This window comes from Piliocolobus tephrosceles, chromosome 1 (genome assembly GCF_002776525.5).
Source record: "Piliocolobus tephrosceles isolate RC106 chromosome 1, ASM277652v3, whole genome shotgun sequence".
Classification (NCBI taxonomy): domain Eukaryota; kingdom Metazoa; phylum Chordata; class Mammalia; order Primates; family Cercopithecidae; genus Piliocolobus; species Piliocolobus tephrosceles.
In genome coordinates this window covers 196740257-196752827 of record NC_045434.1, presented here as the reverse complement: position 1 = coordinate 196752827, position 12571 = coordinate 196740257, and the positions used below count along the sequence as shown (strand labels likewise).

Sequence of the window (12571 nt, the reverse complement as noted above, 5' to 3'; positions counted from 1 at the left end):
ATTTCACTTGGTATAATCCCCAAGGCCACCCAGAAGCATGTTCTTATCACTAGACTTAATGTAGTGCCCTGCATACAGCTGGTCTCAATAATTAATTTATCCAATGAATACTATTTAATTTTTGGCACACTTATGCCTCACCTCTTCAGATCTACTCCAGGAGTAAAGACTGGGTTTTATATGCTTTTCTAGGCCAAACTGTTTATCTGCATGCTTTCCCCGCATAGTTGGGACTCAACAAATGTTCCTTCATTTGGCTTTGATTTAAACCCATCTCAAGTCTTCTTTAATCTTTGTTTTTGATTTAAAAATAAGGCTATATGGTATAATGAGGGAAAAAGGTTTTGATGACTCTGAATTCTACCCGTCACTTATTAGCTATGTGATCTTGAACAAGTTCCTCAAACTCTAAGCTTCTGATAATTTATTCTCACAACAGAAATAATAACTACAGCCAGACACGGTGTCTCATGCCTATAATCCCAGCACTTTGGGAGATCAAGTGGGAAGGATTGCTTGAGTCCAGGAGTTCAAGACCAGCCTGGGCAATATGGCAAAATCCTGTGTCTACAAAAAATTAAAAAAAGAAAAAAATTAGCTGGATGTGGTGGCATGCAACTGTAGTCCCAGTTACTCAGGAGGCTGAGGTAGGAGGATTGCTGGGGCTTGGGAGCCAGAGGCCACAGTAAGCCAAGATTGTGCCACTGCACTTCAGCCCAGGTGACAGAGTGAGGCCCTGTCTCAAAAAGAAATAGTAACTAAGGGCCAGGTGCAGTGGCTCACACCTGTAATCCCAGTACTTTGGGAGGCCAAGGCAGGCGGATCACCTGATCAGGAGATCGAGACCATCCTGGCTAATGTGGTGAAACCCTGTCTCTCCAAAAAAAAAATACAAAAAATTACCCGGGCGTGGTGGCAAGCGCCTGTAGTCCCAGCTACTTGGGAGGCTGAGGCAGGAGAATGGCATGAACCCGGGAGGTGGAGCTTGCAGTGAGCCGAGATCACGCCACTGCACTCTAGCCTGGGCGACAGAGCGAGACTCCATCTCAAAAAAAAAAAAAAAAAAAAGAAATAGTAACTGCTCATGAGATTGTTGATGAGGATTAAATAATACATGTAAAGCACTCGATGGATAGAAGGTACTATAACCATAGGAGGCAACTATAATTATTTTAAGTGCATGGCCTCTCAAGTTCCTTATATGTAAAATGGATACTTCGTAAGTGAAAATATTGCCTAGGGCCTGGTGCATTTTGAGTGCTTATAAAATGTTAGGAACTAATTAACAATGTTATGTCTCTCTTTCCTAGCCAAGGTCTCTCATTTTTCCTGGATTAAGCCTTTTGGCAAAACGGATTCTTTCCCAGCAGCCTTTTCAGGCCTCAGACACCCCTACCAAAGCCAGTGTCTACTGAACAGGCCCAGAAGAGCCCAGAGGGAATGGATGGGGCTTAGGTTGCAGCTGTCCTCTCCTGCTGGGGCCCTGTTTCTGGTGAACAGAGGACTGCTGCTCTGCCAGCTGTGTAACCCTTTCATCAGTGGATATTTCAAGATACAGTCCAAGATAAGCACTTCTCTGGTGCTTCCTTTCAGATAAAGCTCTCTGAAGACTAAAAGCTCATTGGCCTGACCTTTGGTCTCTGGAGGAAGTGAAGAAATATCATCCAGCTGGTAGACAATGAAGACACCAAGCACTGGAGGGATGGGTTTGAGCAACAAGGTGGCAGAGCTAGAGAAGAGCCCCCGATAGGAGTGTTTCAGAGCATTAATAATTGTGATAAAAATAATCTGTCTCTCGTGAGGGTCTTACAGTTTACAAGGCATCTTCACACATACTAGCTTATTGGCTCCTCAACACTCCTCACCTGAGACTGATGGAGCAACAGTCATCTCCGTTTTAGAGAGGAAGAAACTGAGTCCCAGACTTGTATGATTTGCCCAAGGTCACAGAGGGCAGGAGGCAGAGCTGGCCTAGAACTGGGTCTGCTTACTTCGACACCAGGGTAATCGCGGATCGGAAAGAAGGAATGAGGACCCTTCTTCCACCACCGTGAAAAACAGAAAATTGAGAGTAAGAGTAAAGTACACAAAGGGTGGATGAGCATAAAGAAGCCCGGGGAGGCCGGGCACGGTGGCTCACGCCTATAATCCCAGCACTCTGGGAGGCTGAGACGGGCGGATCACGAGGTCAGGAGATCGAGACCATCCTGGCTAACACAGTGAAACCCCGTTTCTACTAAAAATACAAAAAATGTGGCGGGCGCCTGTAGTCCCAGCTACTCGGGAGGCTGAGGCAGGAGAATGGCGTGAACCGGGGAGGCGGAGCTTGCAGTGAGCCGAGATCGCGCCACTGCACTCCAGCCTGGGCGACAGAGCGAGACTCCGTCTCAAAAAAAAAAAAAAAGCAGCAGCCCGGGATTCAGGGAGGTGAGGCTGCAGGGTCAGGGTAAGGCCGAGGAATCAGGGTAGGGCTGTGAGATCCAAGGTGGGGCTGCGGGGGCTGGGTCCTGGGACGGGAGCTCAGTGGGGATTCCAGGGGGGCTGGCCGTTAAAAGTGCGACGCGACCGTGGCAGGGTCAAGAAGGTGGGTGGCTACAGGTGTCTGAATAGGAAACGTAAAGGACGAAGATTAATGTGCAATTCCTACGATTGAGAGACGCCGAGGCCCCAAACCGGGCCAGAATACGAAAGTCTGCAGGGAGCTCAATTAACATATAGGTGTTTTCTTCAATTAAACTTACCCAGTCAAGCTGATTCCTCAGAAGCAGCCCCAGACGTTGAACTCAACGGAAATGAGAAACGGCCCAGGAACCCGTGGCCCTTTGGTCGTTGTAGTTTCCAGGGACACTTGGAATCACTTCCCGTTCCTCAACCTAGAACTACAACTCCCGATGTGCAGTGGGCGAGATTGCGCATTACAACCCTAAGACTACAACTCCCAGGGTTCTACGCGACCTCCCCGCTCCGCGTGGTCGTGCGAAACCGCCCAAGGCCCGGAATGCGGTGTGATTCCTCCCCCTGGTGGCCTGAAAAGGCGCCGCCGCGATTTCTGCTCTCGAGCGGAGGGTTTTTCTTGTAGTTCCGTGCGTAACCCTCCGCCTCATCCTCCTCAAATAGTCCTCAGGCGTGCCTAGAAATGGCACCAGCTTCGCTTTATTCTCAAGGAGGTGGGAGGAGGTCGGCGTTTGTTTTGTGTCTTCTGCACACTTTGCTTCCTGTAAGAATAACAGACTGATCATTCAAATTAAGGGGACATTCCCTACCAGCCTGCACCTGTTGACACCTGTGATTTTCTATTGTCCTCAAAAGACTCCCTGGCCGAGAAAGGGGAGGAACCCGAGTGATCTGCTGGGCCGCATCCACCCCACATTACTGTCTTTTGCTCGTTCTTAGCGACACTGGTGGACAAGATACCGCCCCTAGCCTCGACAGAATCACAGTCTAGCAGAGAATGCAGACCAATGAATAATGACAGCACAGAGCCGTGATCTCATGGGGAGACACAGCAAGCGTTGGAGCCTTGAAAAGGGGCCTCTGGCCAGGCTTGGGGGAAAGGGGCGGTGTCCGCAAGGCTTCTTGGAGGAATGTTAACATTGAGACCCGATATAAGGAAAGAACGTAGCCAGGAGTACAGAGACTGTGAAGAACGTTTCAGAGTATGGCATTAAGTTCAGCGCTGGCTGCAGCTGAGTGTGAGGGATGGAAGGAGATTATTTTTGGGGCAGTGGGAGTTGGGGCAGTGGGGGTCAGGCAGAGCCCATCCTTAGGAGTCCTGTAAACTTCTATAAGAAATTTGGAGCCGGGCACGGTGGCTCACGCCTGTAATCCCAGCACTTTGGGAGACTGAGGTGGGCGGATCACGAGGTCAGGAAATCGAGACCATCCTGGCTAACACGGTGAAATCCCATCTCTACTGAAAATACAAAAAATTAGCCGGGCGTGGTGGCGGGCGCCTGTAGTCCCAGCTACTCGGGAGGCTGAGGCAGGAGAATGGCGTGAACCCAGGAGGCGGAGCTTGCAGTGAGCCGGGATCACGCCACTGCACTCCAGCCTGGGCCATAGAGCGAGACTCTGTCTCAAAAAAAAAAAAGAAGAAGAAATTTGGATCGTTCAGGCAGCTCAAAAACGTTCAACGGCCCTCTACTACCTATGAAATGAAGTCCCAACTGCTTAGCCTGGCATTCAAGGTCTTCCCCAGCTTACATGCCCCCCACGCGGCACGCGCCACCCTCCAGCCCTCCTCTTCTAGGAGCTTTGTTCGTGCCTCCAAAGTTTCCGCCGACATTTGTGTGTGCCTCTCACATGTGAGTTGACTCACACTGCCTTGGATATCTCCTGGATTAGAGGTCTTAACTCTTGACATATTATGAGCTCTTTGAGGTCAGGTACTGAGTCCTGCAGTTGCCCCCGCCACTCACTCTTGCAGCACACATCCCCCTAAATCACCAGGGTCCAGAGTCCCTGCTTTAGGCCCTCCTCTCTTGCCAACACACTGTTGTCACCCCCATCCTTCCAGCAGCCAAGATAAAGTCATCAGGAGAGAGTGTTGGCAGCCCTGCACTGTGGTAATTAAGCCCGGATCTCATTAAATCTGTGGCTGATGGCGGCGGCCACAGAACCTGAAAAGCTTAGTGCAGATCAGAGAGCGGCTCCCTTTGGCCCGTTAATCCGTGCTGTGCAGCTGGCCAGAACACTCAGGACAAGCCAGAAGTCCTGGTCATGAGATCGACAGCTGGAGGTCATTTCTTTCAGTCTCCTACTCCCAGACCAGGCCATGCTGGAGCCATTTACTGGCCAGCTGAGTTAAAAATTTCCCAGGGATGGGCATGTCACCGCCTCCTTTACGTCCTTTGTCACAGTTAGGAAGATCCTCCTTGGGCACAATCTGACTCTTCCCTGTTGCAAAATAAAACAGTTGAGTTTAACTACACTTCCTTCCAATCCGGTCTTTTCTAGGATAAACAACCCAAATGCCTTTACCTTTTAAGCAAATGGTTGATTTTCCAGCATTTTCATCATAGATCTCATCCTCCAGTAGCCCAAAATTCTCTTCAAATCTGCTGTCTGCTACCATCCTAACTCTGGCCTTTACTTTGGTGGTAAATTGCTTCAGGTTGGTATTTGGGTGACCAACTTTGGATTTCCTTTTTTTTTTTTTTTTTTTTTTGGTGGAGGAACAGGGACAGAATCTCACTCTGTGGTCCAGTGGTGGGATCACGGCTCACCGCAGCCTCTGCCTCCTGGGTTCAAGCAGTTCTCCTATCTCAGCCTCCCTAGTAGCTGGGATTACAGGCACATTACCACTAATTTTTGTATTTTGAGTAGAGATGGGTTTTCACCATGTTGGTCAGGCTGATCTTGAACTCTTGACCTCAAGTGATCTGCCCACCTTGGCCTTCCAAAGTGCTGGAATTACAGGTGTGAGCCACCACGCGCCACCAGTGGACAAAACTTTTAAAATAAAGGTAGAACAGGTATACAGTAGAGTATGTAATGTGCACTAATCTTACATATACACTTTAACTTCTTAAAAACATTTGCTATAACTACCATTTACTTCAAAATGTAGAACATTTCCAATATCCTAAAAGGTTGGCTTCTCGGTTTGTAATCAATCACCCCCACCCATTGTCCAGAAGGAACAACTACTTTCCTTCTCTTATCATCAACTAGTTTTGAGAAGCAACATTTTTAAACGTTGACAATAACATTTTATGCTCACTGATAGGTGATACTTGTGTCGATGCCATTCCAGTCAAAGACCACTGGAAACATACCTGTAATTAAACAAGTTGTATTAATTACTCATTGCAGCAAGGGAGAATGCAAGCAATGGGGAAATATGGGTACGGGGGTGCATCTCAGTAGGAGGATGGAAGAAAGAACTTACAGAATTTGGGCTTTTGTTAGATAATCTGGGGAGAGTTTAAGGAAGCAGGGCTTGGCTTTGGATTGGATGCTGTTAAGAGCAAGGGTAATTCTATGACTGGGGGTCTGGATAAAACGTATCTAGAAGGAGGGGAGGCTAGACCAAGGCTGAAGCTGTCATAGGTAAGAAGCAGCAGTCTCTCATTTTAGCAGAGACGCGGGGATGGTTGGTCTTTTTTGTGGTTTGGACATACCCATTTTTTGTTTGTGTTCAGACATGATGACAGAGTGGTCCTGTTTGTGTTTTGATCCATCACAGTCACAGAGTGGCCTTGTCTGCTGTTGACGGTCTGTGAAGTTGTTTATGTTCAACAGGACAAGGCCAAGGCCTGGCTGTGAGTGTTAGGCTGCCCCTGGCCTTTGGGGGCTACTTTCCTCTTTCTTACATCCCAACATATGGTGACATCTCTTCTGGGCTGCATGCTTGACATGTAGAAATGATTTGTCTTGGTCGGGTACGGTGGCTCACGCCTGTAACCCCAGCACTTTGGGAGGCCGAGGAGGGCAGATCACGAGGTCAGGAGATTGAGACCATCCTGGACAACATGGTGAAACCCCATCTCTACTAAAAATACAAAAATTAGCTGGGTGTGGTGGCGCGCACCTGTAATCCCAGCTACTCAGGAGGCCAAGGCAGGAGAATCGCTTGAACCCAGGAGGCAGAGATTGCAGTGAGCCGAAATCTCGCCACTGCACTCCAGCCTGGCAACAGAATGAGACTCCAACTCAGAAAAAGAAAAAGAAATGATTTGCCTTTGTGTCCTTTGGGACTTCCCAGTTAGTGGGGAAAATGGACAAGAAAACAAATAGACACCATTATCAAGCACTAAGGGTCTGGTCTCTGGAGACAGGCTGCTGAATTTAAATCCCAGCTCTACCACTTACTAACTGTGAGAACTTGGGCAATGACTATTCTCCAAGCCTCAGTTTCCTCATCTGTAAATTGGAATGACAATAGTATTTATATTATGGAATTGTTGCAAGGGTTAATGAGCTAAACATGGATCACTGGTTACTTAAGCAGCTTGAACTTGGAAGGGGGCCGAGATGGATCCAGGTTTTGGGGCTTGAAACTTATACAGTTTTGGGGGGCTCTCTTTAAAAAAAAGAATTGTAGGCCGGGTGCGGTGGCTCATGCCTGTAATCCCAGCACTTTGGGAGGCCGAGGTGGGTGGATCACCTGAGGTTAGGAGTTCGAAACCAAACTGACCAACATGATGAAACCCCATCTCTACTAAAAATACAAAAATTAGCTGGGTGTGGAGGCGTGTGCCTGCAGTCCCAGCTACTGGGGAGGTGGAGCCTGTAGTGAGCTGAGATCTCGCCCCTGCACTCCAGCTTGGGTGACAGAGTGAGATCTGTCTAAAAAAAAAAAGGAAAGAAAGAAAGATAATTTAAAAACATATTTTTCAAAATTTGCAAAACATATGACCTGGGAACACATTGCTAGGTCTCCTTCCAGGGCCTGAGAAGAGGTTCTGGAGCTAAAACTTCATTAGTTTCTCAATAACTCTGACTGTGGGAAGAGACAAAGAGGCAAAATTATACAATAGCTTTATTCTTTTCAAATCACTGTCTTCAAATAAGCACTCCCAAAATGTCCTTGCCCTTAGCTGGAAACCAGTACTCTTAGCTCTTTCTTGCATTATAGCCTACATGTCAGTGGGCCATGCACTAGTGACAGAGAAACTGACTTAGGTCTGGTTCTGCATATAGCTACACCTTGTCGTTATCAGCATTGGGACCCAGGTGGAGTTCAAATGAATCCTTTTTAACACCTTGTTAACAAGAATTGCTTAACAAAGGTCAAGAACAGGAACTGTCCTTCTTTCCTTTGCTATTGTAATCATTTTTCCATTCAAAAAATATGTATTGAGGCCGGGGTGCGGTGGCTCATGCCTGTAATCCCAGTACTTTGGGGGGCCGAGGCAGGCAGATCAGTTGAGGTCAGGATTTCAAGGCCAGCCTGGCCAACATGGCGAAACCCCGTCTCTACTAAAAATACAAAAATTAGCCAGGCACGATGGTGGGCACCTGTAATCCCAGCTACTGGGGAGGTTAAGGCAGGAGAATTGCTTGAACCTGGGAGGCGGAGGTTGCAGTGAGCTGAGGTCGCATCACTGCATTCCAGCCTGGGCAACAGAGTGAGACCCTTTCTCAAAAAAAAAAAAAAAAAAAGTATTGAGCACTTAGTATGTCCCAGGCATTTTGCGTGGCGCTGCATATAAAGCAGTGAATAAGAGGGATCAATTCCCCGCTCACATGGTGCTTTCATTCTAGTGAAGAGAGACAGATTTCAACAAATACACACAGGTGGAGCACGGTGGCTCACGCCTGGAATCCCAGCACTTTGGGAAGCTGAGGCAGGTGGATCACTTGAGGCCTGGAGTTTGAGACTGGCCTGGGCAACATAGTGAGACCCTGTCTTATAAAAAATTTAAAAATAAAATAGCTGGGTGTGGTAGTGCGTGCCTAGGCTGAAGTGGAAGGACAATTTGAGCCTAGGAGTTTGAAGCTGTAGTGAGCTATGATTGCAACACTGCATTGCAGCCTGGGTGACAGAGTGAGGCCTTGTCTCTAAAACAAAAACAAAAAACCCCAAACACACACATAACCAAGATAATTACATACTATGTTAAATGCTCCACAGGAAATAGGATGCTGCTTTGATGGAGAATGAAGGGAGTGAGCTACTCTCAATAGGGTGGGAGGGAAGGATTCTCTGAGGAGCTGGCGTCTGAGCTGAGCCCAAGCATACCTACCATTTATTGATTATCTCCTAGGCGTCAGCCGTGTCATTAGGTAACTTTCAAATACTTTACATTTAATCTTCTTATGAAGTATGTCATATCCTTTCCATTTTTCAGATGAGAAAGCAGAGGCTCAAAGAGGTAACAGCAGACAGTGTTGACACCTGCCTCATAGCCCCTCATCCCTTCTCTAAGTTCCCTTGCCAGTGTGGTAGTTTTCAGCATGCTCAGGGCTCTGCCACACAAAAGCCTGCTTCTCTTGGCTTCCTTGCCTCAGAGCTTTCTTAGGTATTTATGAACCAGGAGGAATAGGCGTGTTATGTACCCCAAGGGCAACTTTCAACCATCAAGAGAGTTGGTGCCTAAATGCCCAACCTCCTCGTCTTCATATAGAAGAGTTTTTCTTTCTTTTCCTCCCTCCCTCCCTCCCTTCCTTCTTTCCTTCCTTCCTTCCTTCCTTCCTTCCTTCCTTTCTCTCTTTTTTTCCCTCCCCTCCCCTTCCCCTCTTCTCTCCTCCCCTTCCCCTCCCCTCCCTTTCCTTCCCTACCCCTCACTTCCCTTTCCTTCCCTTTAAATTAAGAAACAGAGTCTGGCTCTGTCACCCAGGCTGGAGTGCAGTGGCACAAACAGAGCTCACTGCAGCCTCAAACTCCTGGGCTCAAGCAATGTCCCCATCAAATAGGATGATTTCACACTGTCTCTCAGAGGGTCTCCAGCAGAACTGCGCCCGGGTGCTCCTGGCAGCAACCCACACATTTATGCACCCTTTATTACCTTTTCTCTTCCCGGTCTTACTTTCTCCATGCCCCACTTCTGCTTCCTGAAATTACCTCTGCAATTTAGTTCCAGCACCTCCTGAGTCTCAGGATCTGCTGATGGGAGAACTCAAGCTAAGACTAAGTGACTTGCCCGAGGCCACCCAACCTAGTGGCAGAACTGAAATTTGCAGCTAGGTCTGCCTGGATCACATTCCACAATCCTCACTGCATACCCCATGACAGCAAGCCTGAGATGGAGCCTAAGCCTTTTATTTTTTACATATATATATATAGTTTCTTCTTTCCAACTTTTTTTTTTTAAGATGAAGTCTCGCTCTGTTGCCCAGGCTGGAATGCAGTGGTGCGATCTCGGCTCACTGCAAGCTCCGCCTTCTGGGTTCCTGCCATTCTCCTGCATCAGCCTCCCGAGTAGCTGGGACTACAGGCGCCTGCCACCACGCCTGGCTATTTTTTTGTATTTTTAGTAGAGACAGGGTTTCACCGTGTTTGCCAGGGTGGTCTCGATCTCCTGACCTTGTGATCCGCCCGCCTCGGCCTCCCACAGTGCTGGAATTACATTCTTTCCAACTTTTAAGTTTGAGGGGTACATGTGGAGCTAAGCTTTTTAGTCTGGCTCAAGCCCTTCATGTCCTGACCCTAGCTATCTTTTTTGACTTATCTCCCACCTCCTCATTCTTGGTCACCCCTTGCTCCAGGGACAGCAAACTGCTTGGGAACATAATGTTCTCCAACCCTGCCATGGCCTGTCACCCCTGCATACCTTTGCAAGTGCTGTCTTCTCTGCCAAAATATGGGTTGACTCTGTGTGGTCCAGACAATAACCACCCTGGCCCCACTCCACCCAAAGAATGCCAAACGCCAGTGTCCAGCATTCATGTTGGGAAGGAACATGTTTGTGCTAAGCACTCAGCACACCTGAGCTCATTCAGTTGGCACAATGATTCTGAGAGGTCAGTAGCTCCACCCCCAGTTTGCAGGTTCAGAAACCAAGGTACGCAGAGGCCAGGTGACTTACCCAAGGTCTTACAATTAATGGCTGGCAAAACCAGGATTGAACTCGGATTTCCCTGTTCTGCTACCATACCTTGATGCCTGGCTGGAGGGAAGGGACGGAAACTGAGTTCTCTGAGGCTGCTGTCACATTCCCTGTCTGCCAAGCCTAAGTGTAGAGATGGGGGGCATCTGCCAAGGCAGCTGCCAGAGCCCTGGCTGGGAGGAAAAGGGACTACGGAGCCCAGAAGGAAGCCAGGTTGAGGAGGCTTCCTGCAAGGAAAGGAGTTGGTCATCCTGCTCACTCCCACCTGGGAAGGGGAAGCATTACCCTTTCTGCTTTCTGGCTCCTTCCAGGCCTTTGGGAGTTTACTTGGCCTCAACACCGTCCTGCTTCCGAGAATCTCTCATCAAAAATGATTCTTGGAAACTGGGCCAGTTCAGGGATGCCTAGAGGCCAAGGCAGGCCTGAATTCCTGCTCTTAATGTTCTCTTCCTGGCCCCCAGCCTTGTTATCATCAAGCCTATCAAATGCCTGGTAAAGGCTTGCCAGCCTGCAGAACATAAGCTGATTTGGTGAGCACCAAGTTCTCAGTAGCTTTGGAGAAATTGGATGGGGTTAGAATGGGAGTGGGGGTGGAAACCTTGCTAGTAATATCGTGCCAATCTCTGCTTAAAATTTCTAGGGAGACGGCTTAGCCTGACATAGCACTGGTTTTGGGTACGGGGCAGGGCAGAAGGGTTGGCAGCAGATGGGGTGCAGCATGTGTAGCAGGGTAGGGCATTCTTAGGTCCCCAGGGGAGTGTTTTCCTTCCATGATCAGATCCCATTGTAGGTGGCAATGCGTGCTGGGAGCCTGAGAAAATTATACAAATATGGCAGGTAAAGTGGAGTCAGGGACCCGGGATGGGGGCAGGAGAGGCGAGGGGCAGCTGGCGAGGCTGGAGGGGAGAGAAGTATAGAGACACCTTTGCTGCAATAACTGTGAGCCCTGGCCAGTGATGAAGTCACCATTGTGCAGTCTGAGTTCTGGGAACCAGGTGACGGAGGGTGTTCTAAAAACCGACTGAGGGCCGGGTGCAGTGGCTCATGCCTGTAATCCTAGCACTTTGGGAGGCTGAGGTGGGCGGATCACCTGAGGTCAGGAGTTGGAGACCAGCCTGGCCAACGTGCTGAAATCCCATCTCTACTAAAAATACAAAAAAATTAGTTGAGCGTGTTGGCACCTACCTGTAATCCCAGCTACTCAGGAGGCTGAGGCAAGAGAATTGCTTGAACGCAGGAGGTGGAGGTTGCAGTGAGCCGAGATCATGCCATTGCACTCCAGCCTGGGCGACAGAGTGAGACTCCATCTCAAAAAAAAAAAAACAGAATGAACTGAGGCCAGGCAAAATAAGATAAGATAAAATAAAATCCCTCTGGGATTGCTTGCAGCCTCCACAACAGACGTTGCAGGCCTTACAGAAGCCATTCAAGATCTGGATCAATTTCCCTCAGCCAGGCAGATTCACACCCCCTTCACATCCAACGTGACCAGCCGGTCCCTCGACACACGTGTGCTCAGCCACCTCCATGCATTTCACACCCAACATGATCAGCTGGTCCCTTGACACGCGTGCACTCAGCCACCTCCATGCATTTCACACCCAACGTGACTGGCTTGTTCCTAGACACATTTCACACCCGACGTGATCAGCCAGTCCCTAGACACCCGAGCGCTCAACCCCTTTCGTGCATTTGTTTGTGCTGCCCTTCTCCCGGCTGCTTCCTGTCTCGTTCTTCAAACCCAGTAGAGATGTTACTTTCTCTGGGATGTCCTCTTTGGGTGATTGTTCTGTACTCCCAGGTTCTTCTCTAGCACTTGTTGGCATCCCCAGGACAGCACACATAACCCTGCAATGAAGTGACCAGGGTGCAGGTCTCCCTCTGCATGTGACCGTGGGCTCCTGGAGGGCGAGGGTACCTTCTTATTCATTTCTGTGGGCCTAGCACAGCACCTGGCATGGTGGGTATTGGTTAAAAGATGAGGGGCCAGCCCAGGTAACATGGCGACACCATGTCTCTACAGAAATTTTTTTTTTGAAACAGAGCCTCACTCTGTTGTTCAGGCTGGAGTGCAATGT

At 48.8% G+C, this 12571-nt stretch overlaps 1 protein-coding gene and 1 non-coding gene across 2 annotated transcripts in view; one reads left to right on the top strand and one right to left on the bottom strand.

Annotated features, from left to right (window-relative positions):
• Nucleotides 1-2873, bottom strand: part of PAFAH2 (platelet activating factor acetylhydrolase 2) — a 43372-nt gene extending 40499 nt beyond the window's left edge. Inside the window, exon 1 of the mRNA XM_026455950.1 lies at nucleotides 2742-2873. The gene's annotated coding sequence lies outside the window, so the exon portion shown is untranslated. The remainder of the gene's footprint in view (nucleotides 1-2741) is intronic.
• An 8567-nt stretch (nucleotides 2874-11440) lies between these two features.
• Nucleotides 11441-11523, top strand: LOC111547819. The gene has a single exon (XR_002733241.1).
• The last annotated feature ends 1048 nt before the right edge of the window (nucleotides 11524-12571 follow it).